At 39.7% G+C, this 13,409-nt stretch overlaps 1 protein-coding gene across 2 annotated transcripts in view; it reads right to left on the bottom strand.

Annotated features, from left to right (window-relative positions):
- The window catches only part of IFT57 (intraflagellar transport 57), a 175,299-nt gene that overhangs the window by 68,444 nt on the left and 93,446 nt on the right, over positions 1 to 13,409 (bottom strand). The window lies entirely within an intron of this gene.

The following is a 13,409-nucleotide window of genomic DNA, read 5'->3' as shown; positions in this document are numbered from 1 at the left end:
AATTAAATCAAGCAATGTCATTTCCAACACGTTGATCGTGTGATGATCATTAAAAAATTACATGTTTGTATACTGCATTAAAACGTTTTATTGAAACTAGTATTCTTATTAAAAACTTGCTAAAATACATGTAAAAAGTTTCTTTTTAATGGTGTCATTACACACGATGGTTGTTGTATAATATGTAAATTCTTCTTGATCGAGGAAGGAAGGAAGGAAGGTAGGTCTGGAGGGTGGTGTGGTGGGGGCTTGTAACGTAATAGGGTGTTATGTATAGTGTGGAATACTGAACGTCTATTTGAAAGATCGACACATCTAATGCTTTTAATCAAGAAGTAAAAGAGGGTGTCGGTTTTTTCTGAGATTTCGTTAAGATTTAAATTAAGATTAAAGAACTGGTCCAAGTGGATGAAGCAGTTTTCCGTAACATTGAGAATGGAGCCTTTATTTATGTTCATGAGAATTTCTATGTCTGTGCTTTGAGTCTTGAATATGCTATCCGACCGCTGAATATCTATTATATTTGACGGCATTTACATGTTCCACTATCTCATTTTAAAGTTCCTCCCGGTCTGCCCGATGTACGAGGAATCACATTTATTACATTGTAATCGGTAGACGCCCGACTTTAAATGGACGTCAGTTTTATTTATTGAACTGGTATTGTATACAATTTCCATGTTTCTGTTATTGGCTCGGTATGCGATTTTGGTACTGTGTTCCCTAAGAATGTTCACAGTACTATAAACATCTTCACTAAAAGTGAGGGTTGAATAATTAGTAGGGTTTGTCCTTTCTTTAGTTAACATTGAATTTAAATGGTATTTGTGTTTATTAATGATTTGCTCTATGAATGCATGATCCATTATATTTAGCAATGGAATGAATGGTGTTCAATTCCTTATTTAAATTTTCTTTAGTGAATGGTATTCTGAATGTTCAATCTACCATGCTATTACAGGTGGCACATTTGTGTGCTTTAGGATGTGAAGAATCTTTCCTAACGGTAGTGGCTGTCTGTGTTGGCTTTCTATACATTATACAGGGTCTTTATTTATGCTTGGCAAGTACTTTCTCGCTTGAACTCGGCCGCCAGTGACGGTTCAGTTGCCGGCAGTATCATGCATTTTACTCACCATTTTTACAGTTTACGCTGAAAATGTTCCCCATGCGCTGCCAAACATAATCAGCATCTCCTAATGAAGTTTTCGGTTACTCTACCAAGTTCTTCAGCATTGATGGACGCAATTGCAGCTCTTATATTGTCTTTAAGTTCATCTAGTGTGTGAGGGTTGTTCCCATAAACTACATTTTTAACATTTCCCACAAATAAAAATCACATGCCGTTAAATCTGGGCTACGAGGGGGGCCACAGATTTTTACTTATGATCCTCGTACCAAACACGCTTCAGTAAGGGGATAACGACCTTTACGTCCATTTTTATTGTTTACGGAACCTGTACGTCTGAATCTCTTGCCCAGTTGTTTTACTGTCCGATTAATAGGAATGGGTCTCCCTGGAAATTTCGTTCGAAACATTTGTCTTGTCCTAGAGCACGATTTTCTGCACTTAGTGCCAGTATTGTGCAGATATACAAGTTCACGTTAAGAATATTTCACATACATCACAGCACTATACACAATCACAATAAAACACTGTACAACATGACATACAGTACGCAGTAGCTTCATTGAATACCCTACTATCTCAGGAGATCAGTTCTCAGCAACTGCAGGAAGTGCCTATACCGTGCGCGCCAACGGCCGGTAGCGGCCTGTCATCGGCGGCCAAGGTTGAGCGAGAAAGTCCTTGCCAAGCATAAATAAAGACCCTGCATGCTCTGTTGAGGAAGGGAGCCTGTTTATCGTGAGATCCAGAAAATTTATAATTTTATTAGATTCTGATTCTAAAGTGAATTATATCTGAGGATCAATGTTATCAATGCATCAGTAGTTCTTTCATCAAGGATAACAAATAACAGATAATCTACATACCTGGCCAGGAATTGTATGTTCTTGAAAATAATATTGTTATTGATTGACATGTGCTCCAAAAATCAATATATATTTCAGCCAATATCCCTGAGGCCAGCGACCCCATCTTGTTGGTATATACAGTTATTAAAGGAGAAAAAGTTATTGTTGAATACTAATTTTAAAAATTACCATAAAATCTTGGATCACAAGCTTGCTGAGACCACTATATGTGTTTAGGTTGTTTTGAATGATAGTAAAAAGTTTTTTGGAGTTGATAATAGGACACACATTAGTTATATTGAATGAATGAAAATAATGGAAAGGTTGTAGTTCGAAACTATCTAGTATTTTGGTCAGTTTGATGATATTTTTTACAGATTTATTAGACATGAAATTATAATTCTTTCTGAGAAATTTTTGGATAAATTGCATTAATTTATAATTTATAAAGTGGACTAGGTCTATAATTAATGATGGGGCATATGGGTATTGGGCAAAGCTTTTGCAATGGGCAGACCAGGGTCTAGGTCTATAATTAATGATGGGGCATATGGGTATTGGGCAAAGCTTTTGCAATGGGCAGACCAGGGTTCATAGTGGTTAATTTTGATTTTCCCTGCTATGTGAATAAACATTATGTGTTTTTTAAAGTTGATTTTAATAGGCATTGGATCTGTTGGGTCGTATCTTTTCTAACCCTTGTTAAAAACTCTTTAGTTTTTTTTATATAATAGGTTTTTCCATTACCACGCACGGTTGTCTGCTTTATTAATAATCAGATTCACGTCTTTAATTTTCTTTTTGAGCTTTATTATGTGTTCTCGTTCGACAAAATTTCTGTTGTTGCTATTATTATTGGTGGGTCATGGATTTCTTCTCGATGTGTGGATTTTATTCAGTTGCTGAGTTGAATAATGACACTTGGGACTTTTTAAAAATTCAAGTTTATCCACCCTGGGGAGAGTGAGATAACAAAATAATCTAAAATAGTGTTGAATCCATAGTTTTCAGGGTTGCTGAGATGAAGAGTGGTAGGGGGGCAAAGAGAAGTGAGATATAGAAGTACCGTATAATCTCGAATACCACCCACCACCGAATAAGACCCGCACCCTAAATTGGAGATAGAGGAATACGAAAAAAATAAAAATCAAATAACTTACATACCTATTTAATTTTCTTCAAATATACCACAAATATAAATTCAAACAGCTTACAATTAATAAAATCATCACAAAAATCTTAAATAAAATCGGTCCAATACTCAGATCATTCACAATTCACTGTCGTCACCTGAAGTTTCACCATAGGAACTTTTGTCGCTGGCATCTTTCCACAAATAGTCGTCCTCACTACCATCCACTGAATTTGAAATTCCACATTTCTTAAAGCTTTTTGGACACTAGATCGTTGGGAATGTGCGACCATGCGGTCTTGATCCAGCTGCATATTAGTCCCACTTATAGGCCTCTTCACTCGTCCGGCTGGTGTTAACGCGTGATCACCATCAGACATCCATTCAGTGTACAACTGTTTCATTGTAGTTTTGGAAGGCCGGTTCACTTGCACATCCAACAACTGTACAATAGAAGTGAGTCTTCCGGGAATAACGGCAAGATCGGTTTTTCCTTTCCTCATCATATCTTTTACGTCATCAGTTGTATGTCCTCGGTAACTGTCCAACACAAGCATGTTTCGTTTTTGTAACAAAGCTCCCGGGCGACGTTGCCAAATGCACTTCACCCAGTCTTCAACTAACGCACTGTTCATCCAGCCGAACTCATGTGTTCTAACAATAACAACAGACGGCAAGTTCCCTTTCAGAAGCGTTTTCCTTTTCAGAACCACATATGGAGGGAGTTTGGTTCCATCCGCTAATAGGCACAACATTACCGTGCATTGTTGCTTTTCGTTACTATCTGTTCTGATGGTTACACTTTTAGAACCCTTCGTATCCACTGTATTTTCCAACGGCATTTCAGAATGGACAGGTGTCTGATCAGCACTGAATTTACTAAACTAATGGTCTTATGATGCATTAACTAACTATGGTTTTCCCAAAGTAAGCAAATAAGTGAATCTTCTCCCGCATAGAAAATCTCTCAGAATCAAAAATTTCCCCTATTTACAATTAAAATCACTCAGACCTGTTATTAATTAAAATAAAATAAAAAACTACGTGCTCATTTTTGGCACTTCTACATACAAATAAGGTTACATCCCTAACATTATAGCCATGCCATTTAATTAGATTAAGACGTACTCATCTCTTATCATCTAATGACATCTTGTCAGCTGGGGTGGTCCATATCGGGGTTTAGTGCTGATCCATCAGCACCCAAGGGATCACTGGTAGTTCCATTTCACCATCAAGCCGGAAATCCATGGTCCTTGATTGATGCTGTCACTTGCAGTTTCCTAGTGTACCGGTTACGACCTGTACATGCCATATTTTTTGACTATTAATTGTACTTCATCACCATGCAAGACGTTCAGAGCAAACTTGGTGTGTTTACGTTTGGAGGAGCGAGCAGGTGAGCCGCCGACAGCTGTATGTGTGACGCAGCTGCAGGGACAAGATAGACTACCTGCCTGACACCACGGGTAGCCTGCATGGCCTAGTATGTTCTGGATATGAACGACACGCCTTCGCGAACATTCAACTGAAAAAATTTAAAACTTTTCTAATAATTATCACAGCGACTTGAGCGATACGTCATTTTGAAGAGAATAACATAAACGTCTCAAATTGTGAATCTCAAGTAAATCCGTCTAGGGATTCGCGAGATAATCAGCCTCAAAGAGATTACATTATATGATGCCGTAGGAGCCCCGAACCGAATATAAGGAGAGCTCACTTTACCCAGATCAGACAGTCATAGCTGGGTGTTCAGCCTGACTCCCCACGCTGCAGTGTTCGTCAAAGTGCTGACAGAGTCTACCTTTGAATATTCAAAGTCTTCATGCGAGACTTAAACTCTGACAGTCGTGTTGAACTTATCAATTGTGCGCGTGTGAACTCTAATGTATAACAAAGTCTTTATAATGGACATTGAGTCTATCAATCAAGTTGAACTTATAATCTGTGCACGTATTTGAACTATGATTATGACAAGTCATGTATTGGACTTAGGTGACAACAGTCAAGTCGAACTTATATTCTGTGCGGATGTAAAAACTTCTCAATGCAACTTACTTTTGTTCTTGTAGAACTGAGTTCATTACCACGTTGTCTGTATGAAACTTAGCATCTGAACAAACATAATTAATTTCAATGTGACACTACTACGTTATACCACTAACTCTGACATTTTGTTAAATCTCAGTCAGCATAATTTCACTGGGAGTGTTTATGAAAGTTGTCACAGGTGAACATGTAGTGGAAGTGGAAAGTGTTTTTGAAGACTTTATTTGTAAAGTATGATATAATGTTTTATTTGTAATGACCTAACCTGTACTGTGTAATATTTGTAACATATGTATTTGTAAATAGTAGTATTCAGTTCTATATTTACTGGAAGTATCCAGAAACTTTTGTTACATAAATTTTTGAACAGGATGTGTTGCCTTTTGTTGGTTAGGTATTCTAGAATGTATTTTCTGACTGTTTTGGAAATGGAAGGTTTGCGATCGCGTATTTGAGAATGTAGATTAAGTTCGCGACTAAAGTTGGAGTTGTGATTGGTGAATCTAGGTAGCGATAGGAGGGCTCATGTTTTCTGATTGGCTACTCCAAGGCCAGGGTTTACCTATATATAGAGAGCGAAGCTGCGTTCGTGAAAATTGGGTCTTGTCTTGATCTTGTCTTAGTCTGTCTGAAGTTTTACGTCGTGTGCGACGCTTCGCTACCGGGATGAGCCACCTTCGGGTAAGCACTCTTGAATTCTGTTCCGGCTAAAATTTCCGTAATGTTCGGTTGCTATTTCGTATAGGAGTCTGCCCTAGCCTAACCTAGAATCGCCAAATTAATTATTTAGGACGCCTTAGCTTTTCAGCTGGGCTTGCCTGTTTGTTTTCGAGGCATTCCCATTTCTTACTTCACTAAATATGTAGATTGTAATTTAATATATCGTCGTTGCCGGGAAAAAACCTCCTATGTGTCAGAATTTGTGAAAATGAGATTTTAGCACCAAGAGATTCAGAATGGCTGCCACTACGAAGTGGCAAAACCTCCAATGTGTTAGAAAATATCAAATGGGTTAAATTCCACAAAATATTGCACCTCCTATGTGGCTTAGCATTTTTGTTGCTGGGGAAAATCTCCTATGTGCTTGAAGGACACATAGGAGTATTATACCTTGGTCCACACTGTTCACGCTACCAGGAAATATCTCCTATGTGTTGAGTCGAACACGTTAGTGTTATACTTTTCCGCCTTCTGCTCGACAATGACAACTCTATAGGGATTGTTTACTCTGTATGGCGCCAGATTGAACAAGTAGACGTCAGATCTTTTTCTGCCGCTTCTACTATTATTGCTGCAGGAACTTTATTGTGAAGAGAAATGTTCAATCGTGGAAAGAAGATTCTACAAATGGCACTGGAGATATCTACAAAAGATTATCAGTCAGACAAAGGTAAGTCAATTAATAAACAGTGATGAAAGCATGATGCATTGCAAATCTTAAAATACCAAAAACACAAGGGCTATCCCAACTCTATGCACATTTAAATAACAACTACTATGGATTGTAAGATGACAGTAGTATGATCGTTTTATTTCCTTTAATATACCGCAGGTGCATTTGTAAAACCCACAACAGAGACAAATCACCATGGAAATGACGACACCCCTACCATGGAAGAAATATTGGACGACGTGATGGATGTTACAAGTTCTGCATGCAGCAGGTACGTATGAATTACAATACCAACTTGAAACACATGGATATCATAGAAACTATGTTCAATATGAATGTTGCATTATTGGTAAACAAATAGTCATGTGGCCTCTAAAATTTATCTGCAAAATAATCCTCATTTCCCTTTCATCTAGAAGAACTTACTGCATCCATAGCGGCGATGTCTGATAATGACTCTACCAGCACAGCAAGAAATGTGGAGGCAATGGAAATCGCCTGCCTTATAATAGGTATATTTGAAGTTTTACAAGCCTTCTACTTAAACATAAAATTGTGACTAATACGAGTACAAAGCAATTAGTGTAAAATCTGTGACGTTGACAAATGGAGCCACACGAAGGATAAAAACTGTGTTCTAATATTAAATCATTTATTTCAGATTTAGAAGATCTACATGACATGTCTTCCATTAAGTGGAATGTAGAAGAAGATGATCTCCAAAATATACTGAACTCTCATAAAAATAGAGGGACACCGAAGACCGAAGATACGTCTAACGAAGGTACGAAAACTGTGAGTGAGGCGCTGGATCATTCCGAAATGTCTGTTGGTAATCCTGATGTACGAAATGTAAGCGCAGAGAAGAGACTCAACCACAAAGCAAAGGAAAAATCCCATTCAAATAGAATCTTTGGCAAGCCTTACTTACGCTTACAGCAAAAGGCTAAAGTAATCACAAAAGAGGCAAGAAAATTAGGTAACAGATGCAAACATAAAGAACTTATAAAGAAGACACAGAAGACATTCCTTTGCGGTACAATCAACGAGGAGCACCGATGTCAATTGTTCAAAGATTTCTGGCAGATTCCATCCTGGGCTGAAAAGAAGGCATACATCAGAGGGCTTGTCACAACTAGGAATGTTCTCAGGAGGCGCAAAGAAACAACAGGCAACATCAAAAGAAAGAACGTAGGCCATGATATACATTTAACTAAACCTGACGGAGAAAGTGTGCATGTTTGCCGAACATTTTTCATAAACACTTTGGGAATTGGTGAGGACAGTTACAAGAGATGGACACATGTAAAGGACGTCGAACATATTTCAACTTCTACTGGTAAGGGAGCAGATAATTCAGACACCGATGCCCGAAGCAGTCCATTGAAGAAACGTGCCCAAGAAAAGCAGGATGTACCTATGTCCATCAAGAAGAAAAAGAAAATTGAAGACAATTCATGAGTGGCTTGGAGTTTTACCTAAAGTTCCCAGCCATTATTGTCGAAAGTCCACGAAAAAGGTATACGTTGAGCCAACTTTTCGATCAAAATTACATATGTTTTCAGTCTACAAGGAATGGTGTGACGAAAACAACAAATCTCCGAGCTGTAGAACCCTTTTCATGGTACGTTGGAAGAAGACAAAATTGATATTCATCTGCCTAAAAAAGACCAGTGCAACATTTGCTGTGCATATAAAGTTGGTCAAGTAGGAGAAGAAGATCAAAAACACCTCCTAAGGAAAGACGAGGCTCGGGAAGCGAAGAATAAAGTTAAGGAGGCCAGTACTGATTATCATGTTGTGGTAACAATGGATCTTCAAAGTGTTCTTTTGTGTCCTAAGTTGCTAGCATCCAAGACATACTACAGACAGAAACTTCAAGTACACAATTTCACAATTTATGATCTAAGAAACGGTGATGTTACACTTTATGTATGGCACGAGGGCAATGGTGGTGTAAGTGCAAATGAATTTACATCATGCATAGTTAATTTTATTGAAAATTTGCCACCTACAACCAATAAGGTTACCTTAATTTCTGATGGCTGTAATTATCAGAATAGGAACAAGGTTTTAGCCAGCGCCTTAAGTAATGCCGCTAGATCTAAGAACATCACCGTGGAACAACTGTATCTGGAAAAGGGGCACACTATGATGGAATGTGATAATGTCCATACCACTCTAGAGCACTACTTCTCTCCACCAATTAATTCGCCCATGGATTATATAGCAAGAATGAGGCAAGCCAGACTCACGAAACCATACAATGTGAAAAGTGTCGACTTCAGGTTCTTTAAGGATTTTGAGCATAAATCAAACCTCCCATCATTACGGTCTGGAAGAAAATCTGGCGACCCTGTAGTGACAGATATCCGCCAACTGCAGTACTTACCTGATGGAAGAATAAATTACAAATTGGAACACACAGCAGAGTGGGAAGAACTTCCACAAAGGAGGAGAATGAGTTTTCCAATTGGTGAACCACGCAGTTTGTACACTGCACAATTGCCAATCACAATATCTAAGTTCACTCATTTGCAGGAACTGAAGCAGGTAATTGAGCATGACCACCACTCTTTCTATGATAATCTCTCCGATATAATAAAATACAATTAGGAACAATTGATGTAATAAAATTCAGCTGATTAAACTAATGATTCATGTGTTTGAGTAAAACTTCAATATAATAAAAGCTTCATTCTTAAAGCATATCTGGTGAAATAATTGATATTACTGCAGTTAAACAGTACAGGGTTATAAAAAGACAGGTATAGAAGGGAACTAGATTACGTTGATTATCATGAAGTTAAGTATTATTATGTGAGATATTTACCTTGGGGTTTGAGTGAGTGAGTGAGTGAGTGAGTGAGTGAGTGAGTGAGTGAGTGAGTGAGTGAGTGAGTGAGTGAGTGAGTGAGTGAGTGAGTGAGTGAGTGAGTGAGTGAGTGAGTGAGTGAGTGAGTGAGTGAGTGAGTGAGTGAGTGAGTGAGTGAGTGAGTGAGTGAGTGAGTGAGTGAGTGAGTGAGTGAGTGAGTGAGTGAGTGAGTGAGTGAGTGAGTGAGTGAGTGAGTGAGTGAGTGAGTGAGTGAGTGAGTGAGTGAGTGAGTGAGTGAGTGAGTGAGTGAGTGAGTGAGTGAGTGAGTGAGTGAGTGAGTGAGTGAGTGAGTGAGTGAGTGAGTGAGTGAGTGAGTGAGTGAGTGAGTGAGTGAGTGAGTGAGTGAGTGAGTGAGTGAGTGAGTGAGTGAGTGAGTGAGTGAGTGAGTGAGTGAGTGAGTGAGTGAGTGAGTGAGTGAGTGAGTGAGTGAGTGAGTGAGTGAGTGAGTGAGTGAGTGAGTGAGTGAGTGAGTGAGTGAGTGAGTGAGTGAGTGAGTGAGTGAGTGAGTGAGTGAGTGAGTGAGTGAGTGAGTGAGTGAGTGAGTGAGTGAGTGAGTGAGTGAGTGAGTGAGTGAGTGAGTGAGTGAGTGAGTGAGTGAGTGAGTGAGTGAGTGAGTGAGTGAGTGAGTGAGTGAGTGAGTGAGTGAGTGAGTGAGTGAGTGAGTGAGTGAGTGAGTGAGTGAGTGAGTGAGTGAGTGAGTGAGTGAGTGAGTGAGTGAGTGAGTGAGTGAGTGAGTGAGTGAGTGAGTGAGTGAGTGAGTGAGTGAGTGAGTGAGTGAGTGAGTGAGTGAGTGAGTGAGTGAGTGAGTGAGTGAGTGAGTGAGTGAGTGAGTGAGTGAGTGAGTGAGTGAGTGAGTGAGTGAGTGAGTGAGTGAGTGAGTGAGTGAGTGAGTGAGTGAGTGAGTGAGTGAGTGAGTGAGTGAGTGAGTGAGTGAGTGAGTGAGTGAGTGAGTGAGTGAGTGAGTGAGTGAGTGAGTGAGTGAGTGAGTGAGTGAGTGAGTGAGTGAGTGAGTGAGTGAGTGAGTGAGTGAGTGAGTGAGTGAGTGAGTGAGTGAGTGAGTGAGTGAGTGAGTGAGTGAGTGAGTGAGTGAGTGAGTGAGTGAGTGAGTGAGTGAGTGAGTGAGTGAGTGAGTGAGTGAGTGAGTGAGTGAGTGAGTGAGTGAGTGAGTGAGTGAGTGAGTGAGTGAGTGAGTGAGTGAGTGAGTGAGTGAGTGAGTGAGTGAGTGAGTGAGTGAGTGAGTGAGTGAGTGAGTGAGTGAGTGAGTGAGTGAGTGAGTGAGTGAGTGAGTGAGTGAGTGAGTGAGTGAGTGAGTGAGTGAGTGAGTGAGTGAGTGAGTGAGTGAGTGAGTGAGTGAGTAATTCGTCTTTATTCGTGGCGAAGTTAGGGCTCAAGGCCCTCTCTTACACTTAACCACAATATTTAAAATAATTAACGTACATATAATATTTAAATACAACAAATCTTTTTAAAATAATATGGTACTAATAGAAAATTTGGAGATTGTAATAAAAAATGATTATAGAATGTACAACACGACAATCTATGTGTACATGATAATAAATATAAAACTAACACTAGTGATAATAAGAGATGGAAACACAGAAAAAACCTATAACTAGCAAATATATTTCTAATTTTTATGAAAATATGCTCATTCACGCACTCATTCACACTACACACATCGAAAAGTCAGCTAGAAGTATTCAGAAAGTGATTTCGGCAATCCATCTTAAATCTCCAACGAGAACGCAAATCCCTAATGGTAGCAGGTAGGGTATTCCACAGCCTCGCGGCAGTGACTACAAAGGAGCAGTTATAGGTCCTGGAGTGACTGAGAGATATTGTTAAACAGGAGCCAGATCGTGTATACTGGTTATGATAGGAGGAGAGGTAATTAAATTTTGAAGAGAGATAATTCGGTACACCTGTGTTTAGAACTCCATGCAGAAGAGACAACATGTGGAGACTGCGACGCTCATGAGCATGAAGCCATGACAACTCCCTGTAATAAGGTGAAATGTGAGAACCATATCGCAGCTTAAATATGAATCGAATATCGTCGGAGAACATCGTAGAACTTCGGAGATCGTCCAGAACGTCGAAAGTTCGAGACTCAAACCCATATCGAGCCAACGTGGGTGTTCCTGCCTTATCTCAACGTAATATTGGCAACTTCCAGAACGTGTTCCAGCCTCGTTCAGCCTGGTGAACTGGGGTCATCAAAAGGCGATGTTGAAGACAGCGACTATCAACAGTAAGGTGATGTACACTTTAAAATGTATTTTCTGAATAAAAATCTATTATTCAATCTATTTAAAAAATTTCTTATAGATAGGACCCTGCCTCCTGTACCAAGCCCTAGCTAGAAACCATCCAGTATTGCCCTGAGACCTACTTCATGCTAACTTTAAAATTAGTTCATAAAGTCGGGCTATTTTACTGGTACACTATGCACAGAACACATCACTATTTTATTCCCACAATACGTTTGATTGCGTTCAGGGCAGGTATCCGGCCACGATTTCGGATTAGTATCTTGTAGTCCGGGGTTCAATATCGAATTATCTTATACCTCTCAGCCACTGTTCATTTATTACTACCCGACACGGCCGTGGTGTAGTAATAATAATAATAATAATAATAATAATAATAATAATAATTTTACAAGTCGAACTGAGTATTCGCAACTCGACACAGTTTAAATGTTTAATTAGTAGCATCACGTATGTCAACTCAATGTAGTATTCACACGAATTACTCTCCTGCGTTTGAATTTTAGGTTTCAAATCAGTAAACAAAGAAATACTATGAACCCAGCTAAACATAGCTTCGTCCTTCGTGAGCTGAGAGTCCCGAGTGAGGAGCCGCACCCTTGGCAGTGCTTTTTACAAGAAGGCAGTTTCCCCCACCTAAAATCTGCATATGGCTTATCCATGACCCACTAGAGGTCAAATAGTGCAACCATTAGGTGACCAGTATTCACCTGATGTGAATGAGACACATCCATGCGATTATTTTTCGTAGGATCTCCTGTAATTAATTAAAGTTTTTCCTCTTCCCCCCCTCTACTCTGGGTAAACTCCCGCATCAAAGGGGTGTCCTGACACTAACCAGATGGCCCCTGGTAATTTTCCACGCAGATATAACAAAGTATTTTTTCTCCATCCGTAAGTTATCAACCAAGAGGACATTATACACTCTAAATAAATGCCCCAATTATAATTATCTCTTCTAAATCGAAACGCCACTCCAGAATTCAGATTTTATTAATTTTTACATCGTAGACAATCAAGTTGGCCAAGCTGATTTAAAGATGGCTCCGATATTTCGCTTAGAAAAGTTTGCCTCCCCTCACTTTCTTGAACGTGAGGTAGGGATGACTTCTCTCAAGTCACGCCACGGTGAACCACCGATTGCAGTCCCACCCACGACTTCACTCTTCTGCGGGCTCACCGCTGGACAAAAGAAGATGTTGCGCTATAGATCGCAAATAATGAAATTCTATAGAATAAATTTTAAAAACTTATTTCATCTGTCTCAATGATATTGATATTAATTAATTTTGAGATTTCTTTCCTCAAATAGCATCGCGTCTGCAATTTAAATGACCAATCTTAACCAAAGGTCCTTGGATCATGCCCCTGTCGGGTGCAGTATCGAGATTTGAACTCGCGTACCGGTAATTAAAGTTTGATGACGGTTTCGCGGTCTAACTTGCCCACCTCTCATCCGGAGGGCCCGGGTTCGATTCCTGGCCAGGTCAGGCATTTTACCTGGATATAAATGCTGGTTCCAGGTCTACTCAGCCTACATGATCACATTTAATTAAGGAGCTGTCTAATGGCGAGATGGCGAACCCGGTCTAGAGAGCCTGGAATATCGGCCGAGAGGATTCGTCACACTGACCATGCGCCACTTCGTAATCTGCAGGCCTTCGGGCTGAGCAGCGGTCGCTTGGCAGGCAAAGGCCCATTAGGGCT

Source organism: Anabrus simplex, chromosome 9 (assembly GCF_040414725.1).
Source record: "Anabrus simplex isolate iqAnaSimp1 chromosome 9, ASM4041472v1, whole genome shotgun sequence".
Lineage (NCBI taxonomy): Eukaryota > Metazoa > Arthropoda > Insecta > Orthoptera > Tettigoniidae > Anabrus > Anabrus simplex.
Note: the sequence above shows the minus strand (reverse complement) of the source record. Positions and strands in the feature narration are given on the sequence as shown.